This window comes from Saimiri boliviensis, chromosome 3, assembly GCF_048565385.1.
Source record: "Saimiri boliviensis isolate mSaiBol1 chromosome 3, mSaiBol1.pri, whole genome shotgun sequence".
In the NCBI taxonomy this organism is placed as follows: domain Eukaryota; kingdom Metazoa; phylum Chordata; class Mammalia; order Primates; family Cebidae; genus Saimiri; species Saimiri boliviensis.
Genome location: NC_133451.1, coordinates 111,745,065 through 111,760,512, shown reverse-complemented (window position 1 = coordinate 111,760,512; position 15,448 = coordinate 111,745,065). Strand labels below are relative to the sequence as shown.

Sequence of the window (15,448 nt, the reverse complement as noted above, 5' to 3'; positions counted from 1 at the left end):
TACTGTTTGGTCTTCTTTAGTGTTCTTTTGTATTATAATTGGCTTTTATTAAACTTTTCTATTACTGATCACAGATTATAATAGTCAATATGATATCCTGTATTGTTAGAATCTTTATAGCCATGCAAAGAAAACTATTGTTAGACAAGACATGTACATACTTAATACAAAATGCTGATGAAAATAATAAACTACTCCTATTGCTGCTCCCACTCTATAGCTTGTTTGGGGTGTTAGGTGAGCCAATTCATGGAAACACTTTGGAGATAGCTCTTCAGATAATAATACTTTCATTCTAATTTGTCACCGATGTTTATTTTGTCTTATGTCACAACAGTCACATCCTCATGATAAAAATCTCAACTACTGTCTATTTTGCATCCTAATAGCTAGGATGCTTTTGTTTTAGAATCAAAAAAAAAGAAAATGGTGATGTTGAATAGAAAATGAAAAAGGATCTATCAGATAGCTTAGCTTGATTAGATACAGTATGGTTAAAAACCTGAAAATGAGGCCGGGCACAGTGGCTCAAGCCTGTAATCCCAGCACTTTGGGAGGCTGAGGCGGGTGGATCACGAGGTCGAGAGATCGAGACCATCCTGTTCAACATGGTGAAACCCCGCCTCTACTAAAAATACAAAAACATCAGCTGGGCATGGTGGCGCGTGCCTGTAATCCTAGCTACTCAGGAGGCTGAGGCAGGAGAATTGCTTGAACCCAGGAGGCGGAGGTTGTGGTGAGCCGAGATCGCGCCATTGCACTCCAGCCTGGGTAACAAGAGCGAAACTCCGTCTCAAAAAAAAAAAAAAAAAAAAAAAAAAAAAAAAAAAAAAAAAAAAAAAAACCTGAAAATGAGTGCATACATGTATATATATATAATATATATATATATGTTTGCGTGTGTGTGTGTGTTTACACATTTTCTTTCCAAGATAAGTACTTCCACATTGGGACTTCTACATGTTTGAAGTTATAATTCACATATAATTTCCCTTTTCATTTGCTATTTCACTTTACACAGTGTGAAAAATAAAATAATCTAGACCCGTATAATTAGAAAGCTATTTCTTCACATGAGCAAAATTCATATTAGTATTGTTATGTCTTATTCTTTTTGCATTTTCATGTAGTTTTTTCAAAAAAGAAGAAAATTATAAATTTTGCTAATAAAAGAACTAAATAAACCCTACAAATTTTACTTCTACACAAAACTAGATTTTTTTGATATCTTGAAAAGAAGCTGAAGACTTTGTCTTGATAATATTTATGCCTTCTCTGGTAGTCATACATATTATATGTTTTATTACAAAAGTAAAGGAGCTACATAATTGATTTTTGTACACAATCTCAGTCCCCAGAAATAACCATTATTAATGTTTCGATACATCATGACACATTTGACCCTAAGCACTGGAAAACACAGATAATATATATGTACACAGTTATAGTTGGCGTTTTTAAATAAAACTGGAGTCGTACACTTTAACAGTGCTGTACCATCATTTTTCTCTTTTAACAATATCATTTGATTGGTTTTGACTTTTCATTTTGATAGGTACAATTTAGAAAACCCTGCCTATAAAACCCATATTACTAAAAAAGGGAAATCAAAAACAAACCTGGAGTTCACAGTGGTCACATTGCTAAAGGAACCTAGTCTCACATAAAAGGCCACTAGGTATCCATGTTGGAAACCAAGTACTATTATTTATTTATTTATTTTTTTTGTCCCTAGTTCAAGTAATCAAGTTCAGCAAGTACTTCCTTAATTGTTCTTATCTGTGTTCATAAGAATTATGAATTTATGTTTCACATTTAAAGCCATTTAAGAATTTATATACAGAATTATTTGCAGAAATTCAAGGTGTCTTCAGAGCCTATAGATAAATGGACAAGTATTTACTGATTTTAATCTGGCCTACATGAAGGTTAATGTTGCTAATACTGGGAAGTTTGAACTGATGTCTGCATCTCATCTCTTCTTGCATAGTGGCAGTTTCTTCAGAGGAGTGCATATTTGTCGTCAATAAAATGATGACCCAAATAGCCTTAAATAAAAATGATTTACCTTCTAATTTAGACAAATAATTCTTGTATCACATAGGTAAAATGTATTCTCTTTTTAATAGCCTGAGAACTATATTGTAGCTTTTATTCTGAAAAAGCAATTTTATTTTCAAATTTTACACAGGTGATCCAAGATGTTTTCTTGAAAGGCTTATATAGTTAGTTACATCTTTTATTCTTAGCAAAACCCTTAAAATGATCCTAATATTAAGTACATTGACAAGTTTCAGGACAGCAAAAAATGTCTTTAAATTTTTTTTATCAGAATCTCTAACGGTAAGGCAGCTCACGTAAAAATCATAATTCTGAGTTGAAGTTTCCTTCTTTATCAAATAACCAAAGTCAGATATTTCAAGACCGTAATGGTTTCCAATGCACACAACAATTTGAGATTTTTCTTTCAAATGATGTTTTCATCAGTAAAGTGATATTTCTATTCAAAAACAAAACAAAACAAAACAAAATCAATGACCCCTGAAGTTTTCAAAATGGGCTCCCAAAAAATGATTTATCATTGATTGTTTAGGTATAAATAACTGACAGATGTTAGTAGTTCTTTCATTTACTAGTTGAATTTAGCTACACAATGGAAATTGTGTAGCTTTTATTTCTCTTTGACATTCAAAATAGTAGATGAAATGTCATTGATCTGGGATAAACATAATAGTTTGAAGGAGGCATTTATTTTTCAAATTTTCTTTGTCTCACCCTCGCAGGGATTGAGAAGCTGAATTATTTCCGGGGGTGGGGGAAACAAGGTATCTCAAATTGTTTGTGATTTTTTTTCAAAAGCTTACTATAATAAGCCACCCTGCATAATGATGATTTAGTATTTAATGATACTAATTTTGTTTTGAAAAATTTACACATCAAAACAATAAAATTCTAGACATTTCAGACCAGGGTTTTTTTCTATAAGAAATTCATACCTTTCAAGCTCGGTGGGGTGGCTCACACCTGTAATCCCAGCACTCTGGGAGGCCGAGGAGGGTGGATCACTTGAGGTCAGGAGTTCGTGACCAACCTGGCCAACATGACAAAACCCCATCTCTACTAAAAGTAAAAAAATTAGCTGGACATAGTAGTGTGTGCCTAGTAATCTCAGCTATTCAGGAGGCAAGAGAATCACTTGAACCTGGGAGGCAGAGGTTGCAGTGAACCGAGATTGCACCACTGCACTCCAGCCTGGGCAAGAGAGCAAGACTCTGTCTCAAAGAAAAAAATAAAAATAAAAATAAAACTATAACTTCCAATACATTTTTTCATTACACTGTTTTATTTTGAGATAATTAAAGATTCTCATGAAGTCATAAGAAATAATACCAGAGATTTTATGTATCTTTACCCAGATTTTCCTAGTAGTAACATTTTGCAAAACTATGATGCCTATCACAATAAGGGTATTGACATTGAAACAGTAAAGATAAAAAACATTTTCAACATCACATAGATACCTCATGTTGTCTTTTATTATTAAACTCCCTCTCTGCCTCATTTCCCATTGCTGATTCCAGACAACCATTAATGTATTCGTGATTTCTGTAATTTTGTCATTTCAAGACTATTATACAATGGAATCAGAGTTTGTAACTTTTGGCGACTGGCTTTTTTTCATCCAGTTGCAATCTCCTTGAGATTAAGTAAAGCTGTTTTGTGTTTCAGTGGTTTATTACTCTGTAATATAAAAGATTCCAGGGTATAAATGTACCACAGTTGATTTAACCCTTCATCTGCTGAAAGCTATCTTGCTCATTTTCAGTTTGGGGTATTACAAATAAAGATGCTCTGAATACTCATGTACAGGTTTTTGTGTGAACAGTTTTCATTTCTATGGTGTAATGCATTTTTATAATGGGTGGATATCTTTGTTGGATTCATATTTCCTCTGATGTCACTATTTCCATGAAAAGATCACGCAGCTTTTGTGTCCTTTCTCATCAATGATGAAGTAATACCAGAGGTTTATCACTGTGGTTTCTCAGTCACAACAAGAGACAGTGATTTTCTATGGTTAAAACAGAAATAAAATACATTGAAAAGTTTTAAGGTGGTTCCCAGAATCAGCAGGCAAGAGAACTAGGTTTTCAAATAGGGTGGAAGCAAGAGATGCTAAGTAACATCCAGGATCATAGCAAAAATGTAACAAGAAATATGACAAAGACACTACTACCACAATCACAGTAACAGTGGACTTTACATTTTACATAGCTGCCCAAGACTCTGCAAACCACTGAACAGTATTAGTGATGCTACAGCTGTTCTTACAAATTAGATAATTCTGTCAACAATTCCGCTATTGCTGAAATGAATCCCTCATTTATAGTAGCATACAGGTATATATATATCTTAGATATTCTACAGAATGCTCATCAAAATCTGGAAGCCCACAGTAAATAATAAGCTGTGTTTATGATGCTTTTTCTGATTCACAATTGAATTGATGACCTTATATTTACAGTTCCTTTATTGAAGAATTATCTTCAGATTAAAGAAAAACGCATTGGGCATATTATATTATAATGTAACATATATTATATAAAAATAAGTTCATTCTCTTTTCTGACTTTTTAATACACTGTATTCCTCTCTATAAGTCAATACACATATGAATAAACTGGCACAGCTATTGATATTTGTGTGCTTAGTCTCATTTTTTATTGACTGCTTTATTGCAAACAGGGCAGCAAGACATCAACCAGGCCATCATAACATTTTGAAAGTTCCAAAAACTGTTTCATCTATCTGTTCTTTAGATTCCCTTTCCTCTTATCTCCTCCATGACCTTTTCCAACAATTATGTGTGCTGCCTTTATATTTTTTAAATGATGATCCGTCTGTTCTCATTGTCTCCACTTCCAGACCTCCCAGTAATTTCTAAACGACTAAAGTCTGGTTTCCGACCCTTCTTTGACCCTTCTGTTCTACTGACACCCTTCTACTACCCATAAATTGACAAACTACTCTCATTTTTCTTTATACCCCTGCATTCTCTAACTGGTTAATCACTCACTTCTTAAACGACTCGTTTGGCCTGTTAAACACCATTCTCTCCCTGGTCTTCTTACAGTCCTCAAACTAATTATTCTGAAGCATATTTCTGGTTTCCTATTATTTTATTTAGGAAATGTAGGTGTTCCCATGGGTTTCAATTTCAGTTTTCCTCTCTTTTCTTCTAACCAGAGCTCCTAGATGATCTCATTCATCTCAGATCATGTACACTGATATAATAAAAATCTATAGATTATTAGTAGGTCATAAATCTACATATCTATTTAAATTTCTTCTATAGCACCATCCAAAGTAGCAAAAAAAAAGAAGAAGAAAAAAAAAAACCCTATAGCCTCTGCCAAAAAAAAAAAAAAAAAAAAAAAATACCTCTAGGCGGTGTCTTATATGCTTTTCACAGATTATCACATCTCATTCTCATGGGGACAGTATATGGTATTACAACTCTGTCAGTTTAATAGATGAAGATACTAAGGTTTAAAGGCATTATTAACTAATTACCCAAAGTTACACAAATCTGAAGTGGTCCGGTTGGCAGTTGAAGCAGACAGTTGTCTCCAGGAGCACAGCTAAACTGTGAGTTAGGTACCAAACATGTATTTCAAAAGGTTTAGTGAGTATATAAATGTTCCTCAAATGCTTACAATAAAAAATAACACAGGTAATGTACTTCCCTTGAAATTTGTTTTTTCTATTCAATTCCCTAATGGCACACATCCTTTTCTGTCATGTTAAGCATAACCCCAGGTTTTATTTTAAATTCCTACCTCTGACTCACTCCCATATCTAAGCAATCCGTAATTCCAGCAGAATTCCAACTGCTGAATGTGTATTCAGCCTCTATCGCGCTCCTTCTGTAATACCTTTTTCTTGTGTCAGGATCCTCATCATCCCTCTCTGGAATATTACAAGGCTTCCGAAAGAGATCTGCCTTGCTCCAGTCTTTCTTATTCTGTGGTCAGTGAAGAACATTGCTGAAATACTGACCTAATGATGTGGTTACTCACAGGATTAAATGGAATGTCTTTGCATTACACATATCTCTGTCTTACCCCTCCCATTTTCTCCACTCTCTTTCAGAGTCTATATTCTATTTATTTTGATGTAGTTTAATTTTTTAGTAAAAATCATTTTCCTCAGCCTCATTTGTATTTTTGCACCCAGTGGTCCTTCCAGATTCAGTTTATCATCATCTCCTCTGGAAAGCCTATTCTGACCTCAGAAGCTGTGATTGACCTCTAGCCCCTCACTGTGCTCCTTTTCCCATTTGAGATTTCTTTTATCTTACAGGGACAGCAAGAGCTCTGAAGTGCAATACACCTGCTTTGGAAACCCATTTTCTATTTGTGAGATCTTAAAGAATTTACTTAAACTATTTGTATTACAGCTTTCACATCTATAAAAATGATTGCACTTACACCTACATCAAAGTGTTGATGTAAAATTTTGGTAATATAAATAGTCCTTCTACATAGCATAAATATGCCAAAAATGCTATCTAGTATAAAATTAGCTCTCCAGTTTGTTAGAAACCAGAGAGTTCATTTTTCATCTTCCCCACTACAATGACTGTAGCTTCTTATTACTCTGTTGAAATCTCCAGCCCATCATATAGTGAGTATTTGATCATTTTTGATGCATGAATGATGTTTTAATATAAATGGTTTCAAGTTACAGTTATTCATAAACGTGCATAAATCTGTTATTATCCAAAACATTAACATGTTCTATTCTATGTCTTTATCCTTAAAATGCTAAAATCCGAAATCAAATGTTTTTTAGAAATAATTGGTACACAGAAGCCAATCATACCAAGGTTTGCTTCCAACAGCAAGAAGAGCAAGTACCAATACTATGGGGTAGAATGACTCAGCAGGCTCAAGGAACCTGAAGAAGATCAACAGTGCAGGAGAAGACTGAATCATAGGGAGGGAGTGTGCACAGGTCAGCACAGGCCTAAAGGTAATAGGCCGGGAGAGGACTCCAGGTTTAATTGTGGGGCAATGGGATCTCTTAGAGATCTGGGAGTAGACAGACATTCACTGTTTAATTCCTCTGTGGAGAATGTGCTATAATGCAGGGGATCAAAAGCAGAAAGACAGCCAAGATGCTATTTCAGTGACTGAGGGAAGTAGTATCGTAGGCATAAAACAGAATTGACAAGAGTACACAGCTTTTCATTAGTGTACGGGACTCAGCTGGGACAAATTTTTTCAGAGCATCAAAATTAATTTTCATTACATTATTTGTTAACCAATATTTAATCAATTTCTGCACTCTGTGTGTTAGGCACTATTTGGGGTGCTAGAGACACAAGCAGCAAAAATGGGCCAAAAAACTGACCTGACAGAACTTTCATTCTAGTAGGGGCTGGAAAACAGTTAAACAAACAAAAACTTTGAAAAAATGAGTGAAATAATATATTTGGACGTGAAATATTCTAAGAAAAAGGCCAGAAAATGCCATGATGGGTGGAAGTACTGGAATTTCAATAGACAGAACAGCGAGACCTCAGTGTATAAGACTTGGTTAGAAGTAAGACACCAAGTCAGGAAGACACCTTGAAGAAGAACATGTCAGATCTGCAAATGTAAAGAAACACTACAAAATATTCTAATGCGGGGTTCTATGGTGGTTTTGGAGAGTAATCATTTGAGTTTCTCTGATGACTCCCAAACTTGTTGCCACAATTTGCCATGCACTCATGTCGGAAAAACACAGAGCAGTGAAACTGGGAAACCCAGGCTCATACTTCAAGACACACTGAATGAATTATTCCTCTCCTGCACCAACCCTCAGGTTCTTTAAACTACTCCACCCTTTTTATCACACTGACTTTAAGAAGAAGCTGTAGGGACTACAATGTCAGTAGTACAACATGGTTTTGACTTCCCTTGATTTGCAATGATGTGAACTTCTCTGCTCAACTTAATACACAGCCAGGACCCAGTATGTGACTCCTTAGAAATTACAGGAAAGAAAACAGTTTGAGTGATCAACATAATCACATATTTGAAGGAAGACAAAACCAAGAGAAAATAACTCCCTGAAATATAGCCAATAAACATGTCCATTCTCTCTGGTCATTTGTCCACTGTCCCTATTTCCCCTGCTAGTTACGGCTATTGCTCTACCAGATACTTGCAGTGTTTGACAGAACTATGGTTTCTGGAAAGCACCAGGGCTATTAAACCAGTTGCCATAATCTACAGCATTGTTCTTGCATGGTTTCTACACAAGTCAGATTCCTACAGACACTGCTACCGCCACAAGGAGCTTGATGCCGCCACTACCCTGCAGATATTTCACTCCACACTGCAGTCTGCATTACTAATGAATAACTAAATAAACACAATTTTCAGTAACTATACTGCATACAGAATTCTGCCTCCTTCTGAAAACTAAGACTTCCTCTCTGAGCCAAGATCTTTATGCCTGGGACTTTATTCCTGCAGGATGATTTATCCAGTGATAAATAAATCAGTATTCATGTGACACAATTTTCTTCCTGGCCCATCCTACTTGCTTATTAGACATTTCCAGATGTAGCACAATCTAATACAGACTCAAACTAAAATCTCTGTTGCAAATACATGGAGGAGAAACAAAATATAAGTAGATTTTTATTTTATGGAATAAATAAAATATGTAAAAGTTCTTATTGATAAATATTAGGAATGACCCAGTGAGCATCCACTGGTGTCTCCATTTTATTTTTGCTTTATTGCTCCAGGATAAATGCTAAAAGGCTCAGGACTAGATAAATCATGTTACTAGCCTGATTTGACTTTGATAAAAGCATATCCTTCTGAAGGTATTCCCTCTCTCCACCTGACACTGACCATCCTCCTGCATATTCTCCTTGTAACAGCTGAGCTTTCACTTTCACCTTTATTCCAAGTTCCTGCTTTTGCAATCTAGTTCACAGGTCAGCCCCTTTCATTTTCCTAGCTTGCTATCTGGAAAATATTTTTCCCCTAATAAATGGTCACTGATTGAATAATATATTGCATAAAACAAATAGCAGACTCGATGATTCAATTATAAAGACAGCCCTCATTAATGAATTTGTGATCTATCCTTCACTATAGCTACCACCTTCCAGCTTTAGCCACAGAGTACAGATTTTATTTGAATAGCTGCTCTAGTTTATCATGTCCTCCAGAAATTGTGAAATGCAGTGTGATTTTTTATCATATGATGATCGGAGAAAAATGAAATAAAATGTCACCAATTTCTACTTCATTAAATTTGGGATTTGTGATCATTTACCATGCTTTGGCCTAAAGGCTGCTTTAATAATATAATAAACAAATAAGTTGCTTGCAGTATATAACAGGAGAAATGTTAAACCCTTTGGAAAAAGCACATTAATTGCTATATGCCGCCAGCTGATGCTACTAATTATAAATAAATCTGGGTTGAGTACATCTACTTAGAAATACATTCTGCTTTACAATAGAAACAAAAAAATGCATTTCTTTTCAAATCAGAATTTTCATTTAATCGTAGCAGATATTTTATTTATTTCTAATAGTCTTTTAAATAATTGAGAACGTTATGAACTTGAAGGGATAGTCCAAATAATGCAATACAAACTCTTATTGGCTAGATGTGGAAATTGAAGTCAATTGAGGTAATTTTTGTGATACATGCAATTAAAGTATAAGCCTGGTCTTCCCATCATAGATTTCCTACTAATGCAGGATACTTCTCTCATTCTTTCTTCAAATTAAAACAAATTAGTAAAGTTTTAATACAGTCATAGCAATTTTTGAAAAAAATTTAGTTTTTAATCTACATTTTATCAAATACAAAATAAAAGATAAGATTAGCTGATTAGGTCTAAAATTGTATCAGATTTTAAAACTCAATGATTTACCTTCTGTGAAGTCTCAGAACAATTTTTTGCAACTAAGAGTATCTCCACTTTCTATCTGACAGAAAATACTATCTGCAGATATTGGTTACATTACATATCTCATATGAGTTTATAATCAGTCTGAAAGAATGTGGTTCCCTTATTTTAAAAATATTAAATATTTGTAGAAGATACTTTGACCATAAATCCTACTCTGCTTTGTTTTTTGTGTACATGTTTTTCTTTTTATTAGTTTATAAACCTAGTTTAAAAAGTGCTAAAATTTCAAACAAAAAATGTTTCATTGGGTTTAGGAAAAACATAATTTTTTTATCCCTTTTATTCATTGTTGACATTATCCTGATTTGAGCATTTAGATTTTAAAAATACTGGAAAGCCCCTTTTTGTACAAATAGAAAATATTTTTCACTAGATTTTTTTTTAGTTTTAAAATATTTTATGCACTACTATATCTTCAATATACCCATATATCCCAGAGATACCTTAGTAGAAATATAAATGAGTTAAACACCTTGATTGATTTGGGCTTATTAAAACCAATATATATATATATCAGTTAGTTACTTAAAATATTGTTGTCCTTTGTTGTACCTAGTTTACAACAGAAGGTATCATTTAAAAATAAGATGAGAAGAAAATATGCTATAATCAGGATGAGAAAAAACATGCATTTTAAAAGTTTAAGTTATTTAGCAAAAGTCATGTGAACTAATTTAACTTTGAAATATTCCATACAACATGAATAAGGTTTCTGAATATTTGACAACTCGGCTATAGTTAAAATGAAATATTTACTCTCAGAGCATAAAATATAACATATTTTGGGAAGAGTATAAAGAAAAAATTAAATTTTGATTTGTGTTTATATTTTTATTAAAACAATCTACTCTAACAATTACTAATTTTAGATATACTTTGTTTCACAGAAAATCTTTCACAACACTAAATTCTTTTTATTCCTTTGCACTGTATAATTTCCTGAACAGGCTAGAGGTTGGACCAAAAGTTATTTATTTTCTTTAAAAATAAAATGAAACAGATCAAGTACTAGGAAATTATGATCTATTGACTGAAGCACTCATAGTTACATTTAAACTACCTTTGTACAATTTGTGTTTGGAAGCTCTTAAGAGTCGACAATGAGAGAGCATGTCCCACGTGTAGTTTCCCACTCTGGCTGTAGAGATAATTGAAACGGTATCAAGGTCAAGCCTGTGGTTGGCAGAACATGAGTGAAGGCTCTAACATCTCTCATTTAATCTCAGTGCATTGGTGTGTTTTTGGAAAAGAAAACCTGCTTTATTGAACTGTCTCCAAACATGAGTCAAAATAGTATAAATGGTGCCAGCCATTTGCTAGAAACTTCCACTTGTTAGTAGGTGGGGTAGATGAACAGTGGAAGAGACTCTCCCCTGCTTTACCCTTAAGTTAATACAAACATTAGATACAATACCCTTCCTGGTCCTTTTATTTATATAAATATCCCTTTTGTATTTGGGCATTTCTTACTCATTCATCCTTTAGGGAAAGAAGAAAGGAAGAAAGGATCCTTTACCCATTCTCTATTTTCTCATCTTGGGTTCCCTTTATTAAACTTATAATGTATTTATTACCAAGAGGAAATATTTCTCATGATTTTCGAAGAGTATTAGGAGTGTGTGTGTGTGTGTGTGTGTGTTTGTGTGTGTGTGTTTGTGTGTGTGTGTGTGTTCAGACATTTTCTCTATTTTTCCTTGCTCTGCCATTTCTTTCCTTTCTTCCATTCTTCTGCCTCCTAGCTCCCTCATTTATTACCATAAGAAAAAAAAGTCTTAATTCATGTAAGAAACATATTCCATTTTCTCCAACAAATTATCTGTCATTCAGCCAGGACAAAACTTGAATAAAGAGAATCAGAATCAAAGGAAATATTTGTATAATGGAAAGTGGAAGCTCGTGTAACCAACTGGCATACAATGAACTCTCTTTTCCTTTTTTTTCTTTCTAAAAACTACTGATATCTAAAGTTTAAATGCTGCTAGTAAGAAGATGAAGAAATGTGCTTAACGAGTCCTTGGGCCTATCTAGGAGGAAAGCTTCAAATTCCCACACTTCTTTCTCCTAAGATTCAAACTTAGAATCGTTTAGGCAGGGTGTTCTTGAACAAGTAAGCGCAATTTTTATAAAACAAAGAATTAGTATATGCAAGTGATCAGGTCCAATGACCAGTCACTACACCAAGTTGGGTTCTAGGAATAGGTGGCAACTATGAGTTTAAGAAATGAAATTATTTCCCCCAAGTCTCCTAAGGCAGATGGGTAGCATGAAAAATACTTTATTTATTTATTTATTTATTAATTTTAGAGATAAGGTCTCACTTTTTTGCCTAGGCTGGAGTGCAGTGGTGTGTCCATAGCTCACTGCATCACCTGGGCTCAAACAATCCTCTCACTTCAGTCTCCTGTGTAGAAAGGACTACAGGCATGCACCACCAACCACACCTGGCTAATTCTTTTATTTAATTTTCTAGGGACAGAGTCTCACTATATTGCCCAGGCTAATCTTCCACTCCTGGTCTAGTGTGGGCCACTGTGCCTAGTCTTTGCTCAAAGTATTCTGGGCTGAAATATTTCTGAATGGAAGTATATTAGTTCATTTTCATCCTGCTGATAAAGATATACCTGAAACTGGAAACAAAAAGAAGTTTCATTGGACTTAAGGTTCCACTTGGCTGGGGAGGCCTCAGAACCATGGCAGGAGGTGAAAGTAACTTCTTACATGGCAGCAGCAAGAGAAAAATGAGGAAGAGGCAAAAGCAGAAACCCTTGACAAACTCATCAGATATCCTGAGACTCATTCACTATCATGAGAATAGCACTGGAAAGGCTGGCCCCCATGATTAAATTACCTCCCCCTAGGTCTCACATGTAAAAATTCTGGGAGATACAATTCAAGTTAAGATTTTTGTGGGAACACAGTCAAACCATATCAGGATGTAAAGTATTCTTCCATAAATCTTAACCACTTCAAATGTGTGAGAAACACTTGGGCCACAAACTATTTCCTGGAGCACACCTTGGATGTGCACTAGAACCTGTTTTGGTGACCCTGTGGCCTGAAGCCATCTGCCAACAGCCATGTCTGCTTACTCACCATTGAATCATGCATGTTCCCCACACTGCATGGTTGTGGCTGCATCGCACATATGTGTGCAAAATAGAAATTAATGTGTGCTAAATAGAAATCTAAAATAATGACAAGAATAATTGTATGGCACATATCAATTAATGTGTGCTGAACAGAAATCTAAATCATGACAAACAAAACATTTTCAAGATAGAAAAAAATGGATGTTCAAACCAATTTAAAGTACTTACATATTTGCTAAATTGATATGTAACTACAACACATTCTCCTATTAAAATCAAACATATTTCATAATAAACTCCTTTAACACAAAGTATACATTAAGTGCATTATTTTTGTTTCTTGACTCAAAATCCCCATAACTTTAAAAAAGGACATGGAATATGTGATTTTCAACCATATTTTTACTCTTTGCCTAGTTTATGTCAACCTTTCCATTATTTATAATAACTAAATAATTTCAATTATAGTGAAATAGCAGTCAGAGCCTCCTTGTATTTTGAATTGTCTCAAGAAATACATTTTTGTTCATTTTAGTGATGAGCTTTATGACTATTCTAGTTTCAACATTGAAAACAGAACAGTGGAAAGTTTAAAGACCAGACTTTAAATCTCATATCTGAATTCATATTTAGGTTTTGAATAAAATAATCATAGACTTTAGAAGTTGAAAAAGATTAAAAAGATAATACAGCCTAATACTTATATATTACAAGTGACAAGAATGAAAGTGAGAAAAGCCATATGAACTTTTCCCAGGGCATAAGGTGAGCTTGGAGTAGAACCTGAATTAAAAATCAGGTCAAAAAAGGCTGAATTATCACCATACTATCTAAGACATTGCTGAAAAGTTAAGTTATTATTCAGGTCATTTAAAGACATTTAAGATATGAATTTTAAACTAAATGCAGACATGCTTCTAAAAAATGCAAGATTAAAGAGAAGCCTATATAAACACTTCATGAAAATTTTGTGGAAAGTATGAAAAATGTCATATAGATGTACATATATTTACTTGATAATGTGATTTTCTCAAAAATTCTCTTATGTTAAAATTGAAAACCATAAACATTTGTTCTCTTAAGCTTTATATCTTGTATTCTTATATGATGCCTTTAACTGAAAACAACTGTATCCATTGGAATTGTGAGAATGTATTTTGATCAAATATCATGAATGCAAACAAAAAGTATTTCAGAATTAAGATTTAGTGATTACCATATTCTTGTGTGAAAGTAAACAGCATATCTACTCAGGACATTTTTAGAAAGTTTATGAAATACAATATCATTAAAAGACATGATTTAGGTCCACAGAAAGCTTGAATATGGGGGAAAAAAACCCTACATTTTAATTTCCATGCTTCCATAAAACATGCTGGGAATAAAAAGTTGTTAGGATTGACATAATACCCTTACCTCTACACATTTAAGAGGAGGAATGAAAACAGTTACATCATAATGGTAGGCACCCAGAGAGGACAATTACCTGGTACTATGAAAGTACAGGAGATGTCCCTGCCCTTTTGTATGCTTGATAAGCAAGGACTTTAAGAGTGAAGTGATAGTTTAAGTCTAGGCTATTTAAAGTATACACTAGATGGTGGTGAGGATAGGGAGTTGTGAGAAAAGACTGTTCCAGGTAGAAGAATCAGCATATGCAATGTCCCAGGAGCTTGAAGAAACCAAGAATCAGAGTGGAGTTGTTATTTTATTTTATTTTTATTTTTTGAGATGAAGTTTCTCTCTGTCACCCAGGCTGGAGTGCAGTGGTGCCATCTTGGCTCACTGAAACCTCTGTCTCTCGGGATGAAGCAATTCTCCTGCCTCAGTCTCCTGAGTAGCTGGGACTACAGGTGCCTGTCAACACACCCGGCTAATTTGTGTATTTTTAGGAGAGACGGGGCTTCGCCATGTTGGCCAGGATGGTTTAGATCTCCTGACCTCATGATCTACCTGCCTTGGCCTCCTGGAGAGTTGGGATTACAGACATGAGTCACTGCCACCAGTAGGAGTTGTTAAAATTTTAGCCTGACTAGACCATGGCTGTACAGAGTACAGCTGGGAGATGCTAATACTGCAGCAAAAGGAGGTCATGCATAAAAGACTCTTGTGAGGCCTAATACGAATTCTTCAGTTTGTCATTAGAGCAATGAAAATCAGTTAAGATTTTATACACTTAAACCTAGTGAGCAACAGAATGTAGACAAATAACTGAAGACTGGCTATGTGGGACTCCTCTCATATTGTAAAACCACAGGAAAGGTGAAGGTAAATGATAACCAAAGGCACAAAGTCTCCCAAGAATAAGTACGACTTCAGGGGGAGTTAAAAGCTAGGTGAGTTGTCCAGGTAGTGATGAGGAATA

General features: G+C 34.5%; 1 protein-coding gene across 14 annotated transcripts in view; it reads right to left on the bottom strand.

The window, feature by feature from the left end:
* The window catches only part of TENM3 (teneurin transmembrane protein 3), a 2,726,163-nt gene that overhangs the window by 2,649,208 nt on the left and 61,507 nt on the right, over positions 1-15,448 (bottom strand). The gene's annotated exons all lie outside the window — the stretch shown is intronic.